This window comes from Camelus bactrianus, chromosome 2, assembly GCF_048773025.1.
Source record: "Camelus bactrianus isolate YW-2024 breed Bactrian camel chromosome 2, ASM4877302v1, whole genome shotgun sequence".
Lineage (NCBI taxonomy): Eukaryota > Metazoa > Chordata > Mammalia > Artiodactyla > Camelidae > Camelus > Camelus bactrianus.
Genome location: NC_133540.1, coordinates 42,735,466 through 42,746,684, shown reverse-complemented (window position 1 = coordinate 42,746,684; position 11,219 = coordinate 42,735,466).

Genomic DNA, 11,219 nt, shown 5'->3' with positions numbered 1-11,219 from the left:
AAAGATAAATATAGAAATATGTATTTCTAAACACCATTCTTGACTTAAAATTAAAGGAAGAACTAAAGGTCCTTGGAGAAGTGGTTGGCTCCAGAAATAAGGCACAAAAATTACCAGTCAAGACCGGAAGAAATTCTACTAAAAAGTAAGAAATTACTCAGAGAATGTTGGGAGTATGCCTAAGAGCTTTAAGGGGCTCCTACTGGACAAGACTGGAATAATTTGGGAAAAAGTATTATATATAAAATAGATTGTAAATTGTGAATTAAATACTGGACAAGACTGGGATAACTTGGCAAAAAGTATTATATATATTATATATATATATCTATATCTATAAAGTATTATATATAATGTATTATATATAATATATAATTAAATAAAATGTGTCATAGTATAAACTATAAAGCACTCTATAAGTAGTATCACTTAACATTTTTGTTAGGACAGATTCCTGCCTTCTTGCCTTTTTCTTCTTGGGTATATATATTATGTTCATAGTACAGAATTTGGCACTTAGTATTTCTGAATCAATTTATTGCTTAATTTAATGTTTATATTATGCTTGTTTTTATACGTTTAAATGTGTATAGTTTTTAGTATGTTTTTATATGTTTATATGTTTGTAGTGTGCTGTTCTTTGCATTTCTGTAATGATTTTGACACAGTAACTTAGTCGAAGTTTACTTAGTGTCTGGGAAAAGTTAATTCAGTTTCTATAAAGTATTTCGTTTACTATCATTAGCTGCTTTAGGCCCTGGGAGAATCTACCTTATCTCTATTATTTTCACTGTCTTCAAAGTAAACAGAGGCTGGTATTGTTATCACATCTTGGAAATAGGAAAATTGAATCCTGGAAATTTAATGGCTTGCCAAGGTCATTTTAACTTGAAAACACAGCTGAATCCATATTTCATGTGTAGAATAAATTTTTAAAAAATTATAATCATACATTTGGGTATTTGTGAAGGGTTACAATTTAAAAAATCAACAGGAAGATAAACTATTTCATGGCACCTAGGCGATCAATGATAATGAATATTATGTAGATTTATGTGTGACAATAAGGCAGCTAGGCAAGGTTTTGAAATATAAAAAATATACTATAATTTCTCATTTTCATTTGTGCCATGAGCTCACTGGAATAAATGAAAACCTCCTCTCTTCTTATGATTCTTAGTCCTATGCTAATAACATAGATTTCATTGCTCACACAGACTCTAATAAAGGTAACTACTAACCGTATTATTGACAAACAAGCTTCCATTAGCTGATTTCACGGAAGAGTAATCTATTTGGCAATTGCTTGAATAAAATTATTTCTATATCCATGCAAATTATACTATTTTGCAAATTATATTGCAATTTTGATCACCCTATCTGTTAGCATAATTTGTAGCATTTATTTATAAAGCTTAGATTTTATGTAGATATTGAGATTAGCTAAAATAACCACAAATATAGTATTTTCTGGTTTTCACATTATTAAACATAAACTTTTGAAAATGATCTTTTCCATTAAATTTTTCAAATATCCCTTGTTATAACATATTTGAAAATATTCACTTTTTTGTTGGATTTATGCCTGCTAAGGAGACAAAAAAATAATTTCTGGCCCACTTTAAAATGTCTTTAAATATAAGTATTTTATGGAAAATTATGAATTTCAGAGACCTATAGCTATTTAATGTGTTTTTATGTAATGGTTGTGTGATGTTTAAGAGGTTACTGAAAAGTACCTCTTTCTATACCAGTATTATTGACTTTGTATATGATGTACACTATTGTTTACTCTATTAGGCTGAAACATTTTAAAGGACACACTGGGTCATTTTAAAATGTGTTTTATAAGAATATATCATTTTGATAACCAAGCAGTTATCCTCCTGTAGTAGTATTCTTTTTCTTTTATGGTAAGATTCTTGGAAATTTTATGATCAGAATTAGAATGAAAGGGTCCTGTATTATAAGCAAAAAAATTCTCCCTCTCACAAATTATAATGAGTTAGTATAACCCAATATAAAATAGAATTCCTTAATTTTATCCTGGAGACAACTAGATTATTTCGGTTCTAACACATCTATTGTGATCAAAGCATGAAAGTATTAACATGTGCCTTTTTAAAGCTTCACTTGGTGAAAGCTAGAACTTTCCTGCACTGCTAAATGTTAGATTATATTTCTTAAATAAAATCACAAACATTCTGTAATAGTCAAGATTCTCCAGTAAAACAGAACCAATATAGGTAGACAATAGATAGATAGACAGATAGACAGATAGACAGACAGACAGACAAATGTGTGGGGTGTGTGTGTGTGTTTGTAAAGAGATTATGAGGAATTGACTCACATGATTATGGAGGCTGAGAAGTTCCACAATCTGATCTGCAACTGGAGACCCAGGAAAGCCAAGAGTGTAGTTCAAGTCTGCGTCTGAGGGCCTGGGCGGATAGCTGATGGTATAAATACTGTTCAAGGGCAGGAGAAGACCGATGATGCCCCAGCTCAGTGGTCAGGCAGAAAGAGTGGATTTTCCCTTCCTCCACCTTTTTGTTCTGTTCAGATCCTTGATGGATTGGATTGCTCACCCACACTGCAGACCACCTGCTTTACTGAGTCTGTGGATTCACATGCTAATCTCTTCTTGAAATACCGTCGTAGACACACTCAGAAATTATTTTTATCTAGGTAGCTGGGAATCCTGTGGCCAGTCAGGCTGGCACATAAAATTAACTTCATATTTTATGTATTTCAGAACTTATGTAATTCACGTTGTAGTCCAATCTTCCTTAGTGCCTTCTGCGTAGAGTAAATGCTGTTACATGGTATATGCAGAAATTTTTTTTTATATTTAATATATAAAAAGAAAATTATGTTAACAACATGTCCAATCAAGAACTTTAATGTAAAATGAAATTTGACCTTGTAACTTAGGAAATTTCAGCATTCTGAGTTTGCCCTAATTATGTGAGTTATGAATAGGAAATGTAGTTCACAGAAATGTGCCTTCTAAAGAACCAGCAGACAAAACTAATCATTGCAACATATAGATGGCTAACCTTGGTGCCCCAAATTAACAGCTGACTCTACTCTAACAAGGGTCAGGCAATCAAAGCAATTTTATGTTTTATAGATAGGTGTAATTGAGGGGCATACATTTGTATTTTTATATAATAAAGTTGTCTAATACATAATACTTCATATATAACAAATGAAGTTTAATATATAATAAAATGTCCCTAGTATTAAAAAGTAACATTTCCATGAATAAATATGTTTATTTAAGTTAATAAAGTCAATTAATAGAAAACTTTGGAAGTATACATTCTTCTCCTGGTTGCTGATACAGTATCTTTTTCCTTTGTTTACTTCTGTAATTCTTCTGGCTTGAAATAAAATTCTCACTTGTTTTCTTTCTTCCGAGTCTGAGAGCTTAAAATTCACATTCATTCTGGTAGCACAGTGTACAACTCAGCTGGGGTGAATTTTTACCTCAGGCTTATTTTCCTGCTCCTCCTAAGAATTTAATTAGCTAATTAGCTTTCTCAGGTGTAAGCAACAGATGCCTCACATCTGCTCTTAGTATGTGACTAGCCAGGAGCACATTTTCCCTTACTTTGGACTGAAGAAATTCATTGTGTCTCTTTAGTTGGCTTTTACTTGCACACGTGATTCCAACTGGTCCTGGAACTAATATGTTGGTCCTTAATATTATTTCTCCCCAAGGAAATCAACCTATTTTGTCTTTCAGTTGTGCTGTAGGATCCATTATTGTTCCTTTCTTTCTCTCGCTGTCTAGCTCCCTGGCTTTTGTCTGTGTCTCCGTACTCCTTGCATCGAAACAATAAGCCTTTTTGTTCTGATGTAGTTTGGCTTTTACAGACTGGATATCGTCTCATTAACTCTCGGAGCATGTGTTGACTTTTTTTTTTTCTTCTTACCACGTACTTATTTATATTACTTGATTCCCTTAGAAGTAAGCGACAAAAATCACTGGCTTACGTGAATCAGAGTTATTTTATGGGCTTCAGTTGGCTTGGAGAATCATCCAGAAGAATGGAGGAATCTGTTGGGAAGTAGAAGGAAACAAAGGGAGGCCACAAAGCCAGAACTAAGGCAAAATCTTAGGACAGAACATTCTGAATAAAAGTCATCCTGATTGCCCACCAACCCCGCCGGCACTGAAGTCACGGTGGCTGTACTGCATTCTGTAGAAAGTGGATGCTGCTGCTTTTACTGCAGCTATTAATGCGGGATCTTCATCAGACTTATTTTGTGCCACCCTAGCTCCCAATTCAAAGTCTGGTGCTGAAGCCGTCAGTTATCTGGGCCTCCATCACAAGTCCACACACACTAATCTTCAGCCTCTACAAAAGAAGTTTAAAATCAGTCTTTTACTGGAAATTAACAGTGAAAACCAACCCAAATAGGAGTAAACAGTAAAGAACCAGACCATCTATACAAATGCAGAAGTCTACTACTTTGGTGCAGAAAAAAATGGTATCATAAAATCATAAATACAAATGCCTAAAATCACACAACATAGAGTTGCAAAGTTTTTTAGAAAGAATATGCCAGGATGATGGAAAAGTTTCATATTTTGACTGAGAAATGATTAAGTATTTGCCCAGATTGATCAAATCTGTGCTATATATGTGTGGGGGGGTATGCACACACATATGTCAGTAAGTAGCATGTGAAAAATTACGTTCTGTTAGAATTTCTGTCTGCATAATTCACTTTGATATGTAGCACTGAGCATATTTGATGTAATCCCATTTCTAATATATACACAATATAGAGATGATATATAGAGATATATAGTATACATGTATTATAAATTATATAAATGTTATTCACATTTACACACACACACACACACACACACACCAGTATACAAATATCCATAAGAATAAGATCCAATAGAAAGCAAAATCAGAATTTGCAAATATCCTACTTAAAGAATGAAAATGTGTTGTTTCTTACTGTAATCCACATATATACTTGAAGTACAAATTTATGCTGTATTTAACTTTTTTTTAATTTCATATGTTTCAGAGCCAGCTAGTCTCTGTCAACATTTCTTTGAGCCAAGATGTCTTTTATCAATCCTAAATTTTATTCTAGTTTCTTAACTTAAAAATATAAAGCATTTGTCAGCAATTTCTTAAGATGAAAAAAAGAAGTAATAATTAGGCTGCAATTCAAGTTTTATAGTGTCATATTTGCACCACTATAATTAATCATCTTCAAGATTTTCAGTTGCACTCTTCATATATATTTTGTTATTTATAATTATACTTCAAGAAAATCACTTCTCATTTTTTTTAAATTGAGGAGAAAATCAAAGCTTATTTTTGAGCTAGAATATTTAACAAATTTTGCAAAGAAGTAAATAATTTCTTCTTCAAATAGTATGACCATTCCTCTTCTCAACAATTTCACCTGGCTAACAATATTTTGTTTGACAGTACTAGAATATAAACTGTTTAGAAACACTATACAAAAATTACATCAACTAAATAACAATTTGTGACCATTTCCTATACATACGTGGATTAAATAGGGAAATATCTTTATGTGGGTATAGAAAATTAATGATTAAGAAGGGAAAAATTATCTTACAGCAATATATTATCATTGAATTGTGTCTATATATATTATATAGTACAAATATATATTCACATTTTAAAAATTATATACTAAAGTTCCATAAAGTCTTCAAAAATATTTTTTAGAGTAAGTTCATAAGAGGGCTGCAGAAGTTCAATACTAAATTAATGACGGCAAAGAGGACTCAGGCATGTATAAAACACTATGAATTTTTCTCGGACTGAGCCCTACTCCATCCACATTTGTGTTATATTCCCTGTCTTTGCTGAGGGTTTTTTTCTTTTTTTTCTTTTTTTTTTTTTTTTTTTTTTTGCCTTTTACCCAGACGTTTTCTGTTTCTTACACTTGTATCTGAGGTGGGAAATTTAGATATTTTACCAGTTCATTGTATGCTCTAGGTAATAAAATGTAGACTTCTTGCTACTTCTTAGAAACTAAATGAAGCTATAAACCTGAATGGGGAATACAATTAAAGGTCTATCATCTTAGTGGAAACGGGCTGAGATGTGACTTGCAGGTTTCTTTTTTTGCGTGATGGAATGTGTAGTGGAGGGTAGGGATGCTGATGAAAGCCTTCTTCACTGACAAACTGCTTGTAAGCCAAACATTGTTAGAGTAGCGACATCCTGGAGCAGTTATCAGGTATTCTTGCTCTCCAGAAATTTTGATCTTCAAAGAAGTTTTTTAAAAAAGTCCCTGAAAGTCTCAAGTTGAGATAGCAGTTTCAAATGTCTATTTTTTAAATAAACATGTTTTCATACAACTTATTTGAAGTATGTTTTCTGGCTTACTAATTAAATAATAATCTTGTGAAGGACAGTATCCAGTCAGATAACTTTTCTTCATTGCAAATTGTACATTGCAATAATTCAGACACATACTAATCAACATCTAATTATTTAGAATTTAAGTATTTTCAAATGTAACTAAGCTAATTTAAAAAATTAATTCAGAAAAACTTTTTGTGTGTGTGTATGAACAATTGACTAAATTTTACTTTCCCTAAACTCATTGGAGTATTTGTAGTTATACCTTAAACCTTTATCTTTTTTATACTGAGTCAATTTCTAGGAAGTCAAAAAAAGGTAGCTAGTGTATGCAACATTAAACAAAAATTACTTTTTTTTCCTGATAACTGTTTTTAAGATTTTACAGGAATTAAATGTGGAATTTATAAACTGCAGCAACATAAACATTTATTAAATTATATTAAGTGATTAATTTTAAAGATAAATCCACATTTTCTCAGTATCTGAACATAGTTTTTTAAAATCTATATTAATTATATATAAATTACTAATACTTAATACATATCAAAATACTTAATATATATAAATTATATCTGATAAGTCTATCTTCAAAGCAATATTTTTATTGTGTACTAATATTGTACATTAAAATGTGACTGTTACTATGTAATTTCAGTATTATTTGACATATATTATAAAAAGAAAACAATGACTTAAAATATACAATGATGCAAACACACACAAACACATACTCACCATGAAAAAGGTATGTACACCCACTGTAGGTCTTTATTTCTTGAGGAAATAATAGTCTAATTGTGAAATTTGGACACAATTTAAAAAGGATTACAATATGTATGTATTTCTGAAATTTCAGTACTCTGACAAAAATACAAACAAATGAATAAATAATTTTTGTCAAAAAACACAGACATTATACTCCTAAGCAGTACACCAAAAATAAAGCAAGTATAAAAATCAGAAATACCACTGTCTTATTGTTCCTTGTGGCAGTTTAAGTAAATCAAATTATTCAATTTCCATAAAGAAAGTTGGGAAGCAATGTAGAAATCAGAAATAAAATAAACCTTTGTGCTATAATAAATACTAAAATTATTACTAGATGTTCTGTTTCAAACAAGTTTTGTCAATGTAAGTATACATACAAATATTTATTTTCAGGGCTTCTTCAGTAATAATAATATAATAATAAATACTTCATTGGTAAAAAGGTATTGAATTATGAGCTTCTCTATCCAGAGGTTATGGATTGACAAACTGTATCATCTACATTATTTCTCTATTTTTTAAAATTTTACTCTTATAAGTGTATCTGTGTGGAAAAGTAGAATTGTATTGTATACAGGTGAGATGGCTTAGTAGTTGGATGATTAAATAATTATAGATCTATGACAATTCCACTAAGTTAAATGATGAAGTCATGATTAGAATACTATAGGGTTTGTGATTCATAGATTCAGTTTTTCTGCATTGGATGTGTTCTCTCATTTTATGGAAAACTTAAACCTCTGTACCAGAACCTTTGGGAAGTCTCAAAATTGTTAGTGAAGCAATTTTATTGGCTTTGCATTACCTGTATATGACCCTAAGGATATTTTCAGGATATTCTCTTTTCTCAATACCCAGACAAGCATATTTATATTACAGATCACACAACACAAAAGGTAAAATGATATACCTCAATATTTTATTAAAAATACTAAATTTCCCATTGGCATCCGAGTTACTATAAGTCTTTTGTGGATAGATTATTCCCTTTGCTCATTTAAAGAAGAATACAAATAGAGCATTAAAAAAATTCCAATAGAAGAAGCTTAGAAGATTTGCTTTAGCAAATATTAAAACAATAGTTATCAGACTAAGGGTTCCAGGGTGGGATAAATTCTTCTTGAGACCAAAAATGTATATTAATTTATGATCTCATAAAATGATATATTTTACAGCCAAGTGGGAAAAGAGAAAGAATTTTTCTCTTAATAGGAAAAGTGGAAATAATTTCAAAGAAAATATCCTATAACCTTCAATATTCATTGAATTTAACTATTTTTCCTAAAGTTTAGAGAAAGAAGACTGTTACTTTATTTATTCATGGCTTTAACGCTTATTGAGTGCATATTAATTTTGGGGAGTATTTTAGGTACGAGATACAATAGATTAAAATCAGAACAATTTTCTGGTTTTTTGGAGATTGCATCTAGAACAGAGAACATAAAATAACAGATGGATAAACAAACATATAATATAATATCAGTTATAAGTTCTGTGAAGGAAAATCATGAGACACCAATGCTTCAAGCTCTTTTCCTGGAGGTACACATTGAGCATATATTGTCTACAGTTAAACTTCTACATATATGAATAAAAGAAAACTAAGAAATATATTCATTGCTAGGTCTAGTCTTTATTCTTAATATTTTTAAATTCATTCTTACTAAATTAGTATTAAGGATAGTGATCTTAGAAAATATATCAATTTAATATGCTAGTAATTATATCATGTTATACATTGTATATAAATGTATTATGCTGTTATGTAAATGTATTTATTATGCATTATCAACTAGGCATCCTAAAATTCAAGAAAGGAATAGATAAATAAGTATTACTATAGCATTATTTTCATGTCTGCAGAAAGATTAGAGTTACATTTTGTCGCTATCGTTACCCTCTTTTTTAAATAAAATCTAAGTATAAACACTTCAATATTAATGTGAAACATCATCTTAGATTTTATGTATCTTTCTTAGATATTTTATATAGCCCTTAAAATTGAGAAATTTGAAATAAAAATAAAAATTGTAGAATGTAATTCATAAGAAAATGGATATGTAACAATTTTTTAAACCTAAGATTTTACAAAATACATATATATGAATATCTTTAATTCCTTTATTAATTTCTATTATAAACTTAAATATTACAATGAAAATAAAGTTTATCAGGAAAATATAGAAGCCTATAGATAACATTAATTTTTATTCCCTCTGAAAAATATGAATGTCATAGTCTTAATATCAGTGTAGAAATGTATTTAGTTCTCCTTTTTTATTGTGTAAGTAGTGTGAAACAATTGTCATTTAAAAATCCATGTGGACATAAATTTAAACCCTGGCTATGAAATTGCTTCAATATTAAGATGAGCTCTAGGGATAGGTTTTAAATTCCAATCTTTTAAAAAAATTTATATGTCTTTGATGAGCAATTTCTCATGTTCATTCCAATGAACAATAATGTCAGGATAATCAAAAACAAGAATTTCAATTCCAAACATATCTCCAGAGATGACATCAATATAAAAGCAATTTTTATCTGGATAGGTTTTGAATTTTTACTATTTCTAGGGAATTTGTGGTGTTTCTTTATTGATGGTAAATAACACAGTATTACTTACTTTGATACTAAGTCAGATTAATGTATTATGCCACATCATATTTGTTTCACATGTCACTCTCATGCAGAAAACATGATTTTTAAATCCTTCTTATCTATTCATTTATCAGTTTATTACTATGTACATTTAATACCTGTTTCACCTGCTATTTCACATCATTTTGATCTTCTATCACAAAATATCTTATGACAGCTTTTCTTTATTGTGTGTTTATATTTTCTGAAGACAATGTATATTAACTCACTTCATTCTCCCAATAACTCAATAAGGAACCATGTCATGGAGAGAACATGATCTCTCCTTGATCAGAGAGCAAGTCAAGGTGAGGACCCAGATTTTAGGTTAATAGCCTCTTCTACTGTCTATGCCTCTAATCACTAATGACAGGCTCTAAATAAACATTTCTCAGGAACTAATTTAGTGACTGAATATATATGAGTTAGTATTTTATACATAAAATAATATGATACATTATAATTTAATCATTTAAAATTTAAAAAATATTCTTCAATATTTATTTTAGGTATATATTTGACATTTAATGTTTTCTCTCCTATATCTATAAATACATTTAAATATTAGTGTTTTGGGTAAAATCATACAAAGAAATAATTTCAAATTTCTTTTTGCTTGAATAATTAAAAATTAATAGAAAAGTCAAAGATAGTTTTAGTATTATTTTAAAAACTTAAAAATACTTAACTTCTGTAATTTTATATCTAGGCTAATTCTAATACAGTTTTAAATAAGGAAAACATCATATAAATTATATAGATGGATGTTAGATAGGTAGAGAAATGTCTGGGGTCAAAGAGTGAGGAAGTGTAGGACTTTAAGAAAAAGAAGAAAGGCATGCAAAGGAGACTAGAAACAACATGAACTTTAAAAGCTAGTTACTTTTGTTTGATCAGAGTCAATGTTTGTAATGGGTTCTTGAGACGACATGATTATTATCAAGAACGTAGTCAGTTTTGTGTGCCTAGCTTAGTCATATTTGAGTGCAATTCTACCAGAGAAAGTGAGAAATTACATTATAGTCACTTATTTCAGAAAAGTGAAAACTAGAAAGAGAGAGAAGATATAAAGGAGATTTTTTAAAAAGATCAATATTTGGTGTCCTGTACATGTGAGACAGGAAGGGGACAGGGCACAGCCATTCAAGGAATGCTACAGCAATTAACATCAAAATGGTGAAAGATTCAACCCCCAGTAGGCCTTGAGGCTCAAGATGGTGGGAGATTTCACTTCTAGCAGACCTTGAGCTCCATTATATGCCTATTGTAATATATTAGTATGATGAATAACATGTTCACAGGCCCTGTGACAGTCCCAAGGCTAGCCACAAAAGGTCAAAGAGTGGAAAATGGCCAACTTCCTGGGAATCCTAACCCCTTCCCCAGGCTAGTTAGACTGGTCCTTCCATATATTAGCATATGAAGCCACTA